Source organism: Myotis daubentonii, chromosome 3 (assembly GCF_963259705.1).
Source record: "Myotis daubentonii chromosome 3, mMyoDau2.1, whole genome shotgun sequence".
Classification (NCBI taxonomy): Eukaryota; Metazoa; Chordata; class Mammalia; order Chiroptera; family Vespertilionidae; genus Myotis; species Myotis daubentonii.
In genome coordinates, this window is record NC_081842.1 from 17,668,507 (window position 1) to 17,688,764 (window position 20,258).

The 20,258-nt window shown below is 35.5% G+C and overlaps 1 long non-coding RNA gene across 2 annotated transcripts in view; it reads right to left on the bottom strand.

Moving 5' to 3' along the window:
- Positions 1 to 20,258, bottom strand: part of LOC132230021 (uncharacterized) — a 146,785-nt gene that overhangs the window by 26,758 nt on the left and 99,769 nt on the right. The window lies entirely within an intron of this gene.

Below are 20,258 nucleotides of genomic sequence, written 5' to 3' on the forward strand. Positions count from 1 at the left end.
GTCTAATTAGCATATTACCCTTTTATTCTTATAGATGGCCTCTTACCTCTTAGCCTCTGTCTCAGCTTTCACATCTGCAATATGGGTGAAATAAGTAGTTGTGATGAGCCTTAAAGACCTCTTGTGTGTATAAGCCGCGAAGAATTGCACAGGGATTAGTTGACTTGACTATCCCTTCTCTCAGCCAGAGCTGATCACTTACAATGTGTGAAACACTGGCTAAGTAATGGGACACCCAGCTCCTTTCCTCGTGGAGTTCAGAGTCTAGTGGGAGAAAAAATGCCAGGTAAATGGGCAATCACCGTAACATCTGCTAATTATATTGTGACAAAGTTTGGGCAAAGTGCAGGGTGCTAAGGAATACATCAGTGAGTGTTAACCACAGCCTTGAGGAGGCCGAGGAGGATTCTTGGAGAATGTGATCTCTAAGACTGATAAATGTCAGGTAAATATTTCAGCCAATGGAGGAAGAGATGAAAAGACCAGGAGGGAAGAGCAAGGGTAGGATGCTCTATGTGTAAAGGGGCTTCTTAAATTCCACAAGGCCTAGCCTTATTCCAAAGATCGTATGACAATGCTTTTGTAATCTTCTCATCTGTTTCAAAAAAATATCTCAGTTAGATTATTGTTTTTCTCCTATTGTGTAGGAAGTTTTCTCTTTGGAACGACATTTCTAAAATTCTCCTAACTCATACAACTTTATCACTTTTGAGATTTAGGAAATGATCTGTCAAAGAATTAGCAGAATCTCATTTTGGTGACACACATGACACTTGTTAAGTAATGATGCTGAATATACTGCATATTGCTGAATTTGCTTCAAAAATCTGCAAGCATCTTACCACCAACTGGTTTCACCTTTCATTAATTACTGGCATTACGCGGCTTCCTTAAGGCACAGAGATACTAATCACGGAAATATTTACATGGACAGAATTAGTGATGTAATGAATGTTTGCCACATTATATTGCTATTTGTGATTAAGCATCACACATTCCGCGTCATATTAGCATTTATATTTTGTATGTTTTATGTAAACACTGTAAGAGTGTGAACTGTACTTTGTGTTGACAAGTAAAGATAATAAACCAAGTACTAAGGTCAGTTGTCTTAAAACATTAACTTCTTTAAAGGAGTAGTAACAAGAACATGTGCAAATTAGAAAATCTAGGTTTGATTCTTGGCATAGACATAAACTAGCAATGTGGTTTCAGGCCGGCCACTTCTATTTCATTTAATGAATGATTTCTTTATCCTCCTCATTTACACTTTAAACAGCATGGAAACAGTGTTTGAAAGTGTTTTCAGTGGAGATTAGTTAAAAAATGAATACTTAAAGTTTATTTAAGTATGGGTAAATGTGAAAAGTTAAAAAAATTATCCATTATCACCTTCTATTTCAGTGCATGAATTCTAGACTAAGAATCAAATTTCCTATGCTCTATTTAAAATATAAATGTAAATTCTGTGTTTTACTGAATCATTGTTCACATTATCATTATCCTCAGATATCAATGTTTGAAATGGACTGTAGCAACATCAATAGAGGAAAACAATTTTAAAATAACTCTAATGGATCCAGACAGTCAACAAATCAAAGAAAAATAAGATAAAAAGAATGATAATGTTACTACAAGATGAGATTTTAGGGTATTTTTCTAGAAATTTTGATTGTAAAATGTGCTAAAAGAGCAATTTTGTAGGTTGAAAGGAAGAAATGATGTACAGAATGCTTCTCATAGTATTCACACAATAAATGCAAGACTACATTTTGCTCAGTTTGACATCTCAGGAATTACACACTACTATTCTCTCTCTTAAAAAAACAAAGAACAAACAAAACAAAAATGAAACAAACAACAACAAAAACAACACCCCCAAAAAACAGAAGAAAAATGTGGTTCCTTCTTGGTTCCTGTAAGAAATAAACTGCTAATTAACTTTAATGTATGAACATGATTTCAAACCACATATTAATTACAGAATCTATTATTTTCCATCTCCAAATTTCCTAATGACAAGAAACAGCCTATTTTAATCAAATTGGCCTCCCTTCTGCTCCTTAAGTACAAGAGATGTCATCTGGGGCTATGGATAATGAAGCCCTGAGATGGCAATCTACGTTTTAGGGGAGTCTTCTGCTAAAAATAAGTGACCACTTAAATGCTACCATATCTTGTTTTGCAAATCTAGCCTCACACAAATAGTCATTTTTGGTGCAAAAGTTAGTCATAAAATCCTCCATTAGTGGTTGGTAATGGACCATAATATTGCATGTTTGTAAAAAGTGCATTTGAAAAATGAAATGCTAGAAGGACTGACCATATAAGGGATATTAATATTTATATGAGATAACCTCTTAGGGCCAGATTTCCTTTTTACTGACAATTGCCTACACATAATATTTTCCACTATCTTGAGAAAGGGCTTTGCAATTCCAGCACTCATCTATATTAAGCTACATCAATACTCTGCTTTATTGAGTCCTGGCTGCTTTAATAGAAAAAAAAATGGGAGTGATTAGTAATTGTTAGTTTTACAATAGATATGATAAAATAAATCAGAAAGAACCTTTGGAATATTAAATATATTACGGTCAAACAATGTTAACCGATGTCTAAATTAAACGTGAATGCTTACAGCAAATTTCCACCCTTCATTATTAGCACTTAACCCCAGAGGGGTGAATTTCAAGCAAGTATCAAGAGAGAATCTGGTACTTGTAATTATACTTTCAACATAAGGTTATATATATATTCCCAGTGCAATGCCAACAATGCTAGAGGAAATATGTTCAGCATCCACCATGGTCAAAACTGACAAAGACGCTTCTTGTGAAAATAGAATAAACTAAAATAACTTAGCTACACACACACACACACACACACACACACACACACACACACACACACCGAGAATTCTGAGTACCTTTATTTCTTGTTTAAAAGGAATTTGTTTTAATTATATGAATAAAAGTATGATCATATTTTTAATGGTCAACTCACATTGGATGAAACTGTTTTTAATTTTCACAGTTAAAAAATAATGATGATGATGCGTTAATATTAAGCACTCACCATGAGCCAAGCACTGCTCTGCTACATTCGTTATTTCATTCGCCCTTTTCCACAACCTTTGAGGTTGACACTGCTTTACAGATGAAGCATAAGCACAGAGAAGATAAATAACCTGTTTAAGGCCATACATCTAACAAGTGACTCCCACTCTGACAAACTGATAATGGAGCACACTCCATCGCTGTTTGCTGATTTCTCTGTCCCTAAGCAGAAAACTAAAGACCCATTGAAGGGTATTGCTCAGTTCAAGTGCTAATTACAAAACGCAGAGTGTGCATCCTTAAGCCACAATCTGAACTAGCCAGTTGTTTATTTTCAGGAACTAAAGAGGCTTTTAGCCTGGACACTCAATGGGTCTCCAGCCCTTGGCTGTTCTTGGAATTCTGCTAGAACTTACATGGAAGAACATTAAGTTTCTCTCACAGGTGGATAAAAAGAGTATTATGCTAAGCGAACTAAGCTAGTCAGAGAAAGACAAGTATCACATGATCCCACTCATATGTGGAATCTAAAGAACAAAATAATCTGATGAACAAAATAGATCCAGAGACACAGAAGCATGGGACAGACTGTCAAATCTCAGGGGGAAGGTGGGGTGAGGTGGTGGGGAAGGTGGGAGGCGGGAAGAGATCAACCAAAGAACTTGTATGCATATACGCATAACCCATGGACACAGACACTAGTGTGGTGGAAGCCTGTGGTGGGGGCCTGGGGCAAGGTAGAAGGGGTGAACCGGGAAAAGGGGGGGAGATGTAGTAATACTTTCAACAATAAAGATGAAAGAAAACACATAAAAAAGTGTTCAAGATTCTACTGGTGCAGAATAGCTGCGCCACAAGTCTAAGGCAGCCCTAAATGAGGCAGAATTGTGCAATGTAAGAACACCAAGATGGGGAAAAGGGAAATCTGAATTCAAACCAAACCTTATTTTTCACATCTGTAACTCGTGGATCCTAATAACCACTGCTTCTCCTTGGGTTAATATGGAGCTCTCAGAAACCAGGAAACAAGCGTGAAAGTAGTCTGCAGACAGCCAAGATCATCACAAAGTAGGTATTCTTATAAAGTAGCCGATGAAACAATACATTGTTAGACAAAAGAAAGGACCGTTTGATATCGGGGGTAATAGATCCATCCACATGTCCAGATCAATGTTGCCAAGAGAAAATAATACTGCCATAGCTTCCATGTCCTCTGCGCCTGCCTCCTGGAGTCTGCATCATTGCAACTGCAACATGAGTTAAGAGATGGCATTACAGAACCAGGAGGGTTCTTGGATCTTCTGAAGATCACTCAAAGGACTTGTATGCATGCATATGAGCATAACCAATGGACACAGACAGTAGCGGGGTGAGGGCCTGTGCTGGGAGCAGGCGAGGTGAGCTCAATGAGGGAAAAAGGAGACATATGTAATACTTCAAACAATAAAGAATTTAAATTAACAAAAGAAGATCAGCTTAAGTGGGCTATTCCAGGATGATCAAACGTTTGAAGAGAAATATTCAGTAAGTGAATTTGGAGAATAAGATGAAGTTTGAAGAAAAGGAAATATAGTATTGCACCAATTTAGAATTCAGAAGTGCTTTCATGACATTCACTTGTTCTGGGAATATTCATCACTGTGGTTCCACCCCATGCCAATCATTATAATGCTAATCTAATCATATAAATTTATATTTTTCTACTTTTTATCAATTCACAGGCAAATAGGGAGACAGATATTTTCAATAAATGTTATTAATGAGCTTGAACTTCCATTTTCTTAGTTTTAAATAAGAATATTGGAGTAAATGATTGCAAAAGTCCCCTTTACTCATTACCTAGGGCTGATTTTTTAAAATGACCATCTAAACAATAGAAAATGATAAAATATCAAGTAAGAAACGGGAGTGGAATTGCCAGAACATGCAACTTAAATGTTATTAATTACATTTTAATGTGAATATTGGGATAAGCAGATCTTCAGGAATAAATACAATATTGCCAAAAGTAAATGAAAAACATTTTAGAAAAAAGGAACGAATTAATCAAAGTCTTTGTGTTTGTCTTTGTTGTATCAAAATAGCTTCCACCAATTGCCTTCCCTATCCCAAGCAACTGATAACATAATTTAAATTATACTATCTCATTTAATCCTATCTAAGGTCTAGACTGTATTATTGTCCTAGTTTTATTTTTATTATTTATTATTATTATTATTATTTTTTTAGATAAAACAAGTGAAGCTTACAGAAATAGCTACTAAATGGTACGGCCTGCTGTGTGTTCTAGCTGCCTCATTCACAAGCCTGTGCTTGTGCACGTTGCTGCCTTCCATTACACAACACTTTCGTGAGTTACTTTTGGGCATGGAGCCCCAGTGTGACTGGATTTAGTGGTGTATGGGCTGGGCTGGAAAGAGATGGGTCCAGGAGATGGAGGGAGCACTGTTTTATGTTCATGTTGGTATACTGGAAACATGTCCTGCAAGTAATTTAAATGTTATTGTGTATGAAAAATAATATAACTTTTGAAAAATACACTGTTCTTTGAGTAGGAACTTACGAAAAAGGTTAAATAAAATTGTCAGTGTCAGAAAGCAATGTAGGCAGAAATCAAGGAATGAACAGTTTCTTATCCCTCACCAAAGCCAGGTCTTCTAATAAATTCTATGAATAGCCCTAGCCCATTTGGCTCTGTGGATAGAGTGTCGGCCCACGGACTGAAGGGTCCTGGGTTCGATTAGGGCATGTACGTTGTTGCAGGCTCCATCCCTGGCCCTCGTGAAGGTGCCTGTAGGAGGCAACCAATCAATGTGTTTCTCTCACATCGATGTTTCTCTCTCTGTGTCTCTCCCGCCCCCGTCCAATCTCTCTAAAAAAATCAATGGCCTCCCCTACCCCCCAGTGTCTTGTGTCCATTGGTTATGCTTATGTGCATGCATATAAGTCCTTTGGTTTATCTGGGGGGTAGGGGAGCCAGGGGAAGGTCAAGGGGGAAAAAAAGGAGACATATGTACTACTCTTTGTAATATTTTAAGCAATAAAACAACATTTAAAAAAAATCAATGGAAAAATATCCTTGGGTGAGGATTAACAACAAAATAATTCTACTAATAAATTCCAAAAAACTGTCTGTTCGTGAAAATGGGGGGAGGAAACATTTTCTGAAAGTCCAATCTAAGCCGTTCAGCTAGATATTTTACATCCTCAATTAATTCTCAAAAAACAAAACAACCCCCTCCCCCCATTCTGTGGCATAAAATCCCATCTGCAGAGAAAGATCTTAACTCTCTGAAAAAGATTGATTTAATGAAGGGATCAAGGTCCCAGCCTTGACGTGTTAGTGACTATGTGACTTGAAAATAATCCTCTCATCTTTATGTGCTTCTGTCCTTCTGTATAAAATAAAGGGAACAGGGCCAAGTTGATAGGACGGATTGCCTCATAAAATGAAAAGATTCATTGCGTGTGAACACGTGGACAAGCATCTATGCGCCTGGTGGGAGTTGATGGGTGACACTTTGAAAGTCTCCAGGTCTGTTATTTGCAGTCCAAGGCTGCAAGGATGGAAAGAATCTTGGGCTGATGAGTGAGGGGAGAAGACGCAGCTGGGAAACTTGGCTCTGGTGGGATGTGAGCAAAACTGGAAAGGTTGCCATAGAGCAGTTGGGATGGTCAGGAGGGAAAAGATCGGGCTGTGAGCTGGGGGGAAATTGCAGCATGAGCCAGGCAGTGAGAGAAGACCACCGACTTCTAGGTACCATGTAGAATATTCAGCCCAGTCAAGGGCAAAAACAGACACGGTGTAGGTTATGTCTATAAAAACTATGTTGTGATGGAAACCTATGTTTCAAAAGCTAATGAAGATTCTGAAGTAACTGATAGCAACAGATCATGTGAAAAACAAGCAATGCTTTGTTTATATTAACTCAGAAGTGAAATTACACTAGCCAGAATGCTCATTTTCTGGAAAATCTTCCCTCCATCACTCTCAAAAAACCTGTTGTAGCTAATGCAAAGACAGCTCGAAATATCATACCATGCACCAGTTAATGTGTCTTTAACATTATAAAAACTTTTTAATCCCCTGAATTTTATGCTGATGTTATCAACTGCCTTCCATTTATTAGACATCATTTGCTAAACTACTTTGTTTTTTCTTTTTAAAATATATTTTATTGATTTTTTACAGAGAGGAAGGGAGAGAGATAGAGAGTTAGAAACATCGATGAGAGAGAAACATTGATCAGCTGCCTCGTGCACATCCCCCACTGGGGAAGTGCCTGCAACCCAGGTACATGCCTTTGACCGGAATCGAACCCGGGACCCTTCAGTCCGCAGGCCGACGCTCTATCCACTGAGCCAAACCGGTTTCGGCTAAACTACTTTGTTTAATCATGTAAAGTAATATAGCCTAATTGTTATTTTTTCTAATCCTAACATTTAAGAAACAAGTTTATCTCAAATTTTCTATTATTTTAATATAAAATATTATATTGATTTTGTGTGCTCTTCCCAGATATTTCATGGGTAAATGTTATTCTGTTTTCTTTATTAGCGTCTACTTCCTTATTTAATGCAAATGGAACACATATGGAGAAATGGGATAAGACACTTCATTATGGAAAATACTATCTAAAATGGAATTGCCAAATAAGAATCATGAAGTCAAATTTTAATTTCAGATAAACAACAAAAATAACAGGAAATATCAGATATAGTAATCCTAAAAAAATTATTCATTGTTTATTTAAATTTAACTGGGCATCCCATATTTTTATTTACTAAATCTTGCAATCTCTATCTAAAGCCCATGATTTGTGATGAAAATATCTAAGCAAAGAAAGAAGGTCTGCCATTCCTTCACCTAACAACCAGACACCAAATTTGCAAAGACCTACTCTGAAGGCCATAGCACTTTCATAGTCATAAGTAAAATAACCAGCAGTTGAAATGGGCAGGGCATGGTCACTCTCTTAGCTTCTAAAATCTCTGACACCACCGTCAAGGAAATAGTAGGTGCTTAGGGCCAAGTAGGTACAGGTACTATTTCCTGGAGAGTATTTAAGTCCACATCCAGGACCTAGGAAGGAGGTGTGGGCTTCCTGTAGGTTTGTGGGACAGGATCAAAGCTGTGGTTAGTGGACAGCAGGCTCCAGGTGCATCAGACCATTGAACTGGAGAAGCCTGTGTTGCTTCCTCTCTGGAAGTTATCTTGCTTTGGGAAACCTCCCAACACCCTGACAAAGCACTCTCTTCAGCAGAGGAAAGACAGAAAAATAATCATGTTCCAGACCTCACAAACTTTTGAACCCAGTTCAAAAACCTCCTGTTTATTTCCTAAAACGAAAATTGGTTACAATAAAATTACTAAAAATGCTTTCACTGGATGACAAAATAAATTTAGTTTCTACAGACTAAAAAAAAAAATTCAGTTATGAAACATAGAGACACACCCAATTTTCTGGGAGAAATGTGTAATGTAAGTCAATGTTATCACACGGGCATGGTGTGCGTGCCCTCGCTCAGAATGAAAAGATTGGCTTTAGAAAAGGAACCTGTGAAGAAGAATTTAGAGAACTGACGTTGCTTCCTATGACATGCCATGACCAAGAAGGCCAACAATTAATATATTACTTACACTGTAGCTAATACCTTCCTTTTACATATGAACTAAAGTCTAGATTTCTGTAGCTGCTCTCATTAATTGATTTAATTAATTCAATAATTCATTTGTTTATTTATTAATATATATTATTTTACTTTTCTCACGTGGCTAGATTTAAACAAAGGAACTCATGTATAGTAATAGATGCAGAAATGCAAACAATTAAGCGATGGAAATAGTAGGATCTAAGAACACAAAAGAAAAACGTGAAGAGGGGGAGAGACACACAGACAAGAAAGATACAGAGAGAGAGACAGACAAAGATAAGCAGAGGTACTGAGAGACTGATAGAGACATCTTCACCCTGGGAATGAACAATTTAAAAATACTCTGTTACTTTTCCTTCCCTGGAAAACTGCTTATAAAATTTCCTATAGATAAGTTAAAATGGGTTAATTTTCTATTCATGGGAATGCTGATGTGTTTTTTTCCTTTTATTACATTATAGATTTTTATTTTCTCAAGAGTCTGGAGAAGATCAACAGGGAAGGAGCTAACCCTTTTTACAGATGGGAAAACTAAGACACTTAAGCAGTTGATCACTTCATATATAAACAGTGGTGACAGATTGCATATGTTTTCAGAATAATGATGATGCAAAAAGGAAAAGACCTAACTTCAGATATATGAAGAAGGACTATCGTTTCCAGAGGAAAAGGTGAGACCTCCTGTCTACCATGATCTGACAATGAGAAGAACATATGAAATGTGGTTTATTCACAATAGCAAATCCAGGCAGCGAAGCCGTGATGTTCAGGAATCAACGGGAGAGGTCTCAAAGAAAACAGCTTCCCAGTGTTTCCGGTGACTGGCTCTGCCTCTGTAAATTCCACACATTGTGCCTGAGGGGCACTTCTAGATAAACAATACACTGCACCATTTAAAATGTGTAAAGATGCTCCTGTTAGTAATATATTTTCAACTCTATCTACTGGCACCATGCTTGCTAAGTGCCATGTAAATATTTTAATTCTCACAAAAATCTCATAATGCTAGTGTCATCATTTTCAAGTTTCAGAAGAAGATCAAACAGCTTTTATAGTAGTGGTTGATGCAAATCTTATATAATAAAAGCCTAAGTGTCATCACGCACTCGCGCAACATCGTCACAAGATGGCCGGCAGGGGAGGGCAGTTGGGAGTGAACAGGCCTGCAGGGGAGGGCAGTTGGGAGCAAACAGGCCGGGAGGGGAGGACAATTGTGGGTGATCAGGCCAGCAGGGGAGGGCAGTTGGGAGTGAACAGGCCTGCAGGGGAGGGCAGTTGGGAGCAAACAGGCCGGGAGGGGAGGACAATTGTGGGTGATCAGGCCAGCAGGGGAGGGCAGTTGGGGGCGAGATCACGCCAGCAGGGGAGGGCAGTTGGGGGCGATCGGGCTGGCAGGGGAGCGGTTAGAGGGCAATCAGGTTGGCAGGCAGGTGAGCAGTTAGGAGCCAGCGTTCCTGGATTGTTATTCTATATTTTGAAAAATCAGAAACATAAAAGAGCTCTTTGAATTTTAGTTGTGTGGATCTCTGAATGGAAAGAAATACTGGTCTAGGAAGCTTTGACTAGTGAAGCTGGACTTTTATTCTGAATGAAGTAGGGTAAGTCTTACTTTCAAACTTTTACTGCATGTACCTACTGCTTTCAAGTGGTGAGCCTCCATCACTGGAGGCATAATAACAAAGTAGTTGAAATCAACTCCTTTTGATATGACACATTTGTTTTGGTCCCAGGATGTTCCATTTATGTGGTTGTAAGAAATTTTATAAGCCCCTGATTGTGGTGTTCTCACACTTAAAAGAGGACTAATAGTATCACATATGAAGCCATCCTACCTGATATGTTTGGGATAAATAGTTGGTGGATCAAACAAAGTTACTGGAAACATTAAATTCAAATTTAATATGACAGTAATTTTAGCTATTTTATTTGAATCTAATTTTATTGAATCCTTCCAAGGAGTTGAACTATTCTTTCTTTTCTCAGCCATGTTCTAGAGCAGTGATGGCGAACCTTTTGAGCTCGGCGTGTCAGCATTTTGAAAAACCCTAACTTAACTCTGGTGCCGTGTCACATATAGAAATTTCTTGATATTTGCAACCATAGTAAAACAAAGAGCTGGGACATTTTCCTCAGAAAAATAAACACACCCACATATATTTAAAGTACTTATAAGTATTTTTAGAGGGCACAGAGACTCAACAAGTTCATCCTGTGGTTCTGATGGATCTATGCTCTTAATTAAGAAATATATATTCGCCAATGTGAGAAGCAATGACTACTTTATAAATGGGTTTATGTTGATGGAATGCTTCAGAAAGAGTTGCAAACCTCTGCAATTCCTAATGTTTGGACTTCCTTCTTGCGCATAAAGTTTTAAGATCCAGAAAGCTAAATCTATACTCAAACAGGAGCAAAATAAAAAAATAAAAGAAAACCAATTGAATTCTAACTCAACGTGAGTTTCCAAAGCCATTTTTCTCCTCAAAATTAATTAAACTACAGAAGTACTCTTAACCATGCACCACTTTAAAGATTACCTGACATGCCAACTGTAAGAGAACCACTTTCTAGTACTGCACTGTCCAATACATTAGATACTAGCCACACATAACTACTTAAATTGAAATTAGCTAAATGTATAATTTAGTTTTTCAATCACACTAGCCACATTTCAAATGTTCCATACCCACATATGGCTTGTGGCTATTGTTTAGGGCAATGAAGAAAACATTTTATTACCTTAGATCAGTGGTTCTCAACCTTGGCTGCACATCAGAATCACCTGGGAATCTTTTAAAAATCCTGATTTCTGGGCCTCATGCTCCAGAAATTCTGTTTCTTTGTTATGGGGTGGGGCCACAACATTAGTAACAAAGAAACAGAATTTCTGGAGGATGAGGCCCAGAAATCAGGATTTTAAAAAGATTCCCAGGTGATTCTAATGTGCAGCTAAGGTTGAGAACCACTGCCCTAGAAAGTTCTAGAACACCCAAGTATTTCTGTTCCCAACAAATGATTTGTATGCTTTCTGGTAGGTAGTCAATTATGTCTATTCCCAAACCAATCTATGCCTGTTGGGTAAATATGAAATTGTATAATGTAATTAAATACTATACAAACCAATTTAAGTATGAGTAAAAATAATATTATTTTTATTAGTATAAAAATAATAAGAGATGATATATACTGGAGAATTTTTGAAATTCAGTCCCTTTAAAAGTGCTATCAAGCCTGGCCAGTAGGGCTCAATTGGTTGAGCTTCGTCCTGTGCACCAAATGGTCATCGGTTCAATTCCTGGTCAGGGCACATACTCAGCTTGTAGGTTCTATCCCTGGATGTGTATGGAAGGCAACCGATGTTTCCCTCTCTCTCTCCCTCTCTCTTCTTGTTTCTCTAAAACCAATAAAAACATATTTATAAAAATGCTATTGAGTTAGATGTAGGTAGAACAAATTAAAAAAATTAGAAAAATCATAGAGAATATGGGATTCTGCTTTCAGATTCCTTTGCATTGGATTTATACTTAAATACATTTATGAAACAACAAAAATTATAATTCATAGACGATGCATTATGAGATTTACAGAAAGAAAAATGATGAAGATCTGTGAACAGCAACCCAAACTCAAAATATTTCTTGGCTTTGATAAAAACACTGGCAAATTATATAATCATGCTTTCAATTTTTAAAATTTAAACAAAATATGTATTTTATGTATATGTTAATTTTTAATATCTGTTTCTTCAAAAATCATTGTGGATTAACTGTTCAATTACTAATTCCAATTGTATTAAATAAGAATGTGCTACACATTGCAAAATTACAAACACATGTCTCTTTTATTACTATAAACTCAGTGTTGTCATAATTGGTTGTATCATTTCTACTTACCAGATTTCAGTTTATCAGATTAAATTACAATGTAAGACAGGAACCTGATCTAGTTCTAGTTTTAGATTTATTCACAACTGGTTCTTTAATTATAATACAATAAAATATAATTAACAACAATACCAGTTACTTTACTTTTAAACTATATCCACTTGTCTGAATGTAAGACTATATTGAGATGAGAACACTTGAACTTTGTGTTCACTTTATTTAATCTTTTGATTTTTCTGACTAGAAATTGCTATCTATCCATCTGTCTTTAGCATTATTAATGAGGAATAAGAAGTATATAGATTTTATTGTTTTGTACATTGAGAATTAGATGCAGATGGAACCTAAAACTACATACCTATACTACTACTAGGACCTCTACACTTACTTCTACTACATTTCTTTCATTAAAATAGGATCAAGAGAATATTGCAATTGGTAGGTATTGCTTGAACAATGAATATTCTTTCATTAGTTAATTAAAGTTGAGAAAATATACATACTATCAGGGAACATACATGTCTACTTAAAATAACAGCAACACACGTATTTGAAATAACACATAGAAGTGTGTGAGAACTTATCCTATTTATACACTTTAGAATTATTGAACATATAGATACTCTCAATTGTCTAGTGCCATTGTAAAAATGCTGTTAGGTTTATCAAAAGAACAGATTTATTGAATCTTTGATGTACAATGTAATGCTTGCATACCAAAATGGAAAACTGGCTGCCCTCACGTGCCAAGTTTAGACTGACAGAAGTCATTTTGGAAGAACTTGCAAGTGAGTATGCCTTCCTTGGTCTACCACAGTTCCCATTACTTCCTTTTGTCTTAAAGTCTATCTTATACTTCTTTGAACCTGAAGTTATTTAAGTTCATGAAACTTATATAACATAATTATATCTTGCATATTTCATGGGGGGGGCATAAGCAAGTGAGTTCTTAAGTCAGACTAAGTTATGGTTAGCATTTCAGATAATTTTTGTTCTCCTAAGCAACACAATATTAATAGGTTAACTAACCAATTCTTACTTATTCCCTTTTTATTTATCATACGTCACAAATACTAGGCCATACTCCTCCCCCATGGAGAAGAGTTCTGGAAGAAGGGGTTATAACACAGTGGAGCTAGAAGGTAGAGAATTTTCTCTCTATGCCTAGAAGAATAAGATTGTATTTGTACTTGAAAAGAAAGAACTAGAAGGATAGGAAGTTCATTTTAAATAATATTAATTATATATCTATCACATTTGAATCTGATAATAAATTACCTTTTTGCAGTCTTTCCAAAACAAAACTTTATTATTATATCAATCAACTAATTAAAACTTGTTTAATGCCATTACCCAATAATCTATTGATAGCAATTGAAAATTAGCTGAAAATCTATTGATAGCAAACATAAAATATTTCATCCTAGATAGATTACCTATCTGAAGAGAAATCTAGGTAGTGTCTATACTAGTGGATTGACCCTAGCAAGGTCATGAAACACTCAGTTAGGTCATCTGGAAAAGGGGCCAGATTATCTCTAAAGTTCTTATAGTTTATAAATCCATATTTTAGTTTTAATTTCAATCAAATACTATTTAAGTGCCTACTAAGTAAAAGTGCACATGGATTATACAGCTTACAATCTAACTTTACTACATATTATCTAAACAAAAGTAATGGGAAACACAGGCTCAATATGATTGTAGTCAAGTAAGGTTTCTAAGAGATCGAATGAAGAGAAACAGAATTGAGAGCTCAGGGAAGTCAGATGTAGGGAGGAAACAGGGGCAGCTTATTTAACTTACACATTACACACAGCATAGAGTGAGGTTAAAAATACAGGCATGCACAAAACAATGCCAACTTAAAAGTCAAGAACCCCCATCTAACAGACTTCCCAAAAGTTAAAAGTGATATTCCTACTTTATCTTAATATCTAAATTTTTAAAGTTTAAATAATTAGAATTTTAAAGTTTAAATGTAGAATTGTTCCATTGTATCACATAATATTTTTATTTCACTTAAGATGTTTTGGATTATTCACCAAAGAGTTCTTGAATTCATCCTATAAACTGAGCGCTATGTAGGAGTTGTGAGTTTTGAAAAAGGTATTTTTGTACATGAAGAGCTTAGATCTATTACAAATAGTAGAATAAGATAGTTTCATAAATCACATTCTAATGGTATAGCACACGTTTAATCAAATCTGGCCTACAGAACTTATAGATAGTCTTAAAAATCTTATATCTCATAATGACATGTTCTGGAGAATATCTTGATTAACACAAGATTTTACTGATGAAGCATAGTCTATTTAAAGGTACATATAGGTTCTATTCATTGCTCAGAAATGATCTAAAGTTTAACTCAGTCTAACTGTTAAAGTATATACATTACAGGAGGTACAAAAGTAAGTCATAGTCCCTTTGGGCATTTGTATTTAGTATTCATTAAAGTTGGAAAAACCTTGTGGGAATAAAAGGTGCAAGGGCTATGAGGATTCAAAACTGAGACAATCTCTCTTAGAGAAAGAGTAAAGGCTTTCTGGATAGAGAGATGATACACAAGAATCTTGAAAAACTATCAAGTAATGGGTTTGTTTGTAAGGTGTAGTGAATGGTAGAAATTAGTAAGCAAGTGAGAGATAAATGCTCTCTTATTACATCAGAACCTTCACCTAATGACCATTCACAGGTTTTCCCTAGGGACCTTTTAGGGGGCTGGCATGGGTGTAGCCAAGATCAGTGTTCTCAAGAGTTATCCCTATATTCTGTTGAAGAGAAATTAGGTGTGGATGTAAAATAACACTCAGGGTGGCAGAATCCTGTATCACATCATTTAGGGGATCTTGGAGAATCACCTATGTTCATGAATCAGCCTTTGATAACAGGGAATAACAGAAAATGATTATACAGTGTGTGACTCATTCTAATAACAGTTCATGTACTGTTGGATTGTTTCAAGGAGACATAGTCCAATTACCAAATAAGCTTTCTGATTTTCCCATGATTAGTTTTGACAATTTAGTTCAATACTATGAACTAAATTAGGCTTTTCTGGTAATGCCCAATCAATTGCTTTGCAATTCATTTTCCTTGTCTTTCCTTCCATTCTTCCTCTCCTCCCTTGCTTCCCACTCCAACTATTTCCTGCCTTATTCCACAAAGTATTTAAGGCAAATCAGCCACTACAGATATAAAGATCTATCTATCTATCTATCTATCTATCTATCTATCTATCTATCTATCTTTCTATCCAATTTAGTGTCCCAAAATAACAAGAGACATTGGTTAAGTAGATTATGATTTGCTGATAGTAATTGTTTCCTAAATTTTCACACTTCCTCTGTTACCAAATGTGGAAACCCTGGTATACAGTAAACTATGATTACTGGAAATTATTGAATCTGCATAGTTGTTTCCCCATTAAATGTTAACTCTATAAATATATATTTCCCCATAGTTTCTTAGGCTAACTTAACTATTTCTAGGTAGTGACACCAGCAATGGTCCTGAATCTTAATTTCTTTAAATACAATTCTATCAATTTGTGCATTTGTCATTAAACATTATTTTATAAAAAACAGTAAGTTAAATAACCCCAACAGCTGGAAGAGAAAAAGATATTATTAATCACCAGTGAAAGCATAACTCTCCCATGTAGTATTCTCACCCTATTTTCTTCATTGATGCTAATGATATCCTCTGCCTTTCAGAATTATGATTTCTGCATGACTAACACAATAGGTCTTAGCTACATCTTTGCCACTTTTCAGCCATTCTTCTGTAATACCAGTTTGCTTCAGATAGAGTAGATAAGAGACCCACAATTTGATGCATTTATCATAGTATTTTTATGAGATTATTCTTGTACCACCCATCATAGTTGACTTCTGTGATATACTTCATTGCACTGCACAGAAACAGAAATTTATTGGCAATAGTATTCTATTTGGGCCACCAATGTGTATATGACTTGGTCTCCAAATTTATGAACTAAGTATTGGAATACACACAAATGCATACATTCACACACAAGAAAGGTATCCCAGTTCTCAAGGGCTAAATTATTCACAAAAACTTAATTGTTTACCATTCAGTTGTCTATTTCCTCCACCTTTGTGTTGAACCGCTACTATTACACACATCTTGTTTCTCTTTGCTAGGAGTCACTGACTTTTTCATCTGTCCATTCTCTCTCAGGCTCTTTTTCTTGTTCTCTTATCTCCTGCCTCTTGTTTATTTTCTCTTGATTAATCCTTCAAAAGACTTTTCTTTCTTAGAGACTACTAGTCTTTAACTTCTGCATGCCAGTCAAATACTTTTGCTTGAAATCATTGGTATTGGGCTTTCTAAGTTTCATGTGTTATTCCTATTGGTGCCTCAAAAGTTCCTTCTTCACTACCATTGTTGGTAAATTCTAAATTCTGAAATATTCTGAATGCCAGAGCGTTCTCTAGAAAGCTCATCAACACACCATCAGGGTCTTAATGGTTTTTTAACATATACCTGTATCTACAAATCTTTTCTCATACATTCAATGTTTCATGCTTAGAGTTTAAATTAGTTCTAATATCTACAGCTATTTAATTCTGTGACGGAAAGATGATCTATCTAAACTAGCCTCTCTATATAAATTGCAACATTCACTGCCATTAAAGTTGACAGCAAGCTAATGGATTCCAAAGAGATCCATTTGCTATGTACAGACAGAATACTGTCGGTGTCTTTTCTTTAAACAAAAATGTGCTCTAAACCTCAACATATACTTATTTATTATTAACTAGAGGCCCAATGCACGAAATTCATGAAAGAGGCTCTGTCCCTCCTCCTCCCCCGCCCCCCCGCCCCCCCCCTACCACTGCGGCTGCCTCTGCCTTGGACCCTGCCTGCCACTGCAGCTGCCTCTGCCTTGGCCCTCACCACCCAGCTTTGTCCAAAAGGTCATCTGGAAGGACGTCCAGAAGATGTCCAGTCTAATTAGCATATTACGCTTTTATTATTATAGATTTCTTGATATGGTTCTGGTTTAATTGTTTCTGGTCTATACAACAGATATACTGTACAAGTATAAAGCGTAGAAGATTAAGGGAAGTATACAGAATACAGAAACCTAATTTTAAAATTGATGCTAAAATAAAAACCATTCATCTGGAAATTCAGAAATTTAAAAATTCATAAGAAATATGCACAATCTAAATTTAGGATTATAAACTATAATGAACTTATTAATAAAAATAAATGTATTCTATTATTTTTATTCTAGGTATAAAGTACTCCTAAATTTTAAATTTTATGTCTAGGATGAGTGAACACACTCGACACAGTCAAAAAATAAGTCAAGTATGTTACTGAATCAGAGCAGTCTGGGAATTAAATTTAGGGAAATTTTAGAAACAATAAACAAAACTCAAATTTGTGACCACCATTGTAATTCAATCAAATATTCAATAGAAATAATCACATAGTGAAATCTTATACTCTATTCATTCATCCAATAAATATTTGGTTCTTACTTTGTGTAAGGCATTCCAGGGGATACAATGAGAAATATGCAGGGACTTTGCCCTCATGGGGCTTACAGTCTAATATGGAAAAAATAAGCAAGCACTTAACACAACATAAGGGAGAAAGTGATGTGTCATAAGAAAGACTCAGGCAATGTGCTACGGAAGTCATCGACACTGACAGACATTTTTTTTACTGTTTATCTAAGTATCTATCAAAAATATAAAGACCAATGATCACCTTACAAAATTAGGTGCCAAATTTTGTGAATCTAAGGGTGGAAAAGCTGCAATATTAATACAGTTTAAGTCACTACTCACTAATTCTTAAAAATGTTGGATCACTGAGTAACGACCTATAAGAAATACAAATTTTCCAGTGTTTATAAGTAGATATAATAGAATAATCTAATATTTAGAAACAAAAAGATCATTTTAATGTAATAAAGGTTCAATTTATTAAAAATACTCATGACACATTACCTTCTCACACAGAAATTGGCTCAATTAGATTAAAGTGATGAAGAATTCCTCGATGGCTCAAGTGTGCTCCAAGGAAAGCTAGAAGGTTGTACAGTTAACTCCCAGGGTATAACTCTAAACCATACAACCTACTACCTCAACCCGGATGCACACAGCTTCCACTGTCGCTTCAAACTCCTTATCATATCTTCAGTCAGCTCCTCCAAATATGGCGGCCATACACCTAAGGGCTTGGCAAGGATGTAGATATAATAGTCTAACATTTTACCAATTAGCTTACTATGTGTCTACTAGGACTATCCTAACCTCTTGGGTTTCCAGCATAGGTCAAACAAAATGTCCTCTGACAGCTCTCCTGGCATAGCTGTACTAGCAATTAATAATATTAAAAGTCAATAGCATTCAGCTTCCTTTTTCAAGAGAAAAAGGCTTACTAGTAACACATAAATCGAAACATCTTTAATTTTCCTTTTGAAGTTGATGAGGTACACTAACCACTATAATGGGAACTGGCGTTTCTGGACAGACTCTATTCAGCTCTTGGTTCATAACTTGCTATAAAAAAATCCAAGTTTCTTAAGCAATTTACCCTACATGCGTTCAAATTTGAATGGCTTTGCTGCAAACTCTTCCAAGTGGTCAACAATTAAACCTGCCTTGTAAGACAGATGAGGATTAATATATACATAAAAAACAAACAAAATATAATTACTTCAAAAGTAATCAACTAGATTTTTACAGGAGTTTGATTGAAATATTGGTTAACAGCATTGTGTATAGGATTTTGTCACATCACCACACTGACACAGACCCATAGAAGCGAGCTTGTGCGGTCCACTTCACCACAAGATCGGATCTACGGGTTTATGCCAACGGGCAACATCTCATTAGAGTAGGATTTGTTGAAAATATCTGATGAAATTAGTAGATGAAAATAATAATACTGATCCTTTAGGATAAATATGTTAAATGCTAAAATGCTCTAAGTATGCCTATCCCTTTCATAAATATTCTAAACTGAATGAAGATTTTATATACATAAGAATTTAAAAATACTATATTGGAAGATTTTTCACAGATTACTTATGTTTTAATAGTATTTTAGAATTAGACTATTCTAAGAAATGATGAGTTTTAAAAGAAAAAATAATCCATACATGCATGTATGAATTATGTAATTGTGAGGCATGAATATAGTGTTATGAGCCTATAATTAAGACAAAATTAACTATTAAGCTAATTGTGTAAGAGTTAGCCTGTGTTTGTTCTAATTCTTATAAAACTTCAGTTAGTGGTTTAAAGGAATTGATAACATATAACTTTCTCATAAATAAGTAAAATTTTGTTGACTAGGCAGAGTACTGAAGGAAGTTATTTAAAAGTCCTAAATATAGCTGGCCTTACTTAGAATAATACTGAAATTAACAATACTTAGATAAGTAAATATTAGAAAACTAAATTAATCACACATTTATAGCATTATTACTACTCCTGTGAGCTAACATTTATACTCCAGATCTATTTCATAAAACAGGATATCATATCTCTTATACACCATATATTTAAATGTATTTTTCAAAAATAATTTATTTAAAACATAACGTATGACTACGTACATCTCTCATCTTGTCAACAGGTTGGGTTTATTAAAAATATTTAAATCACCAGAC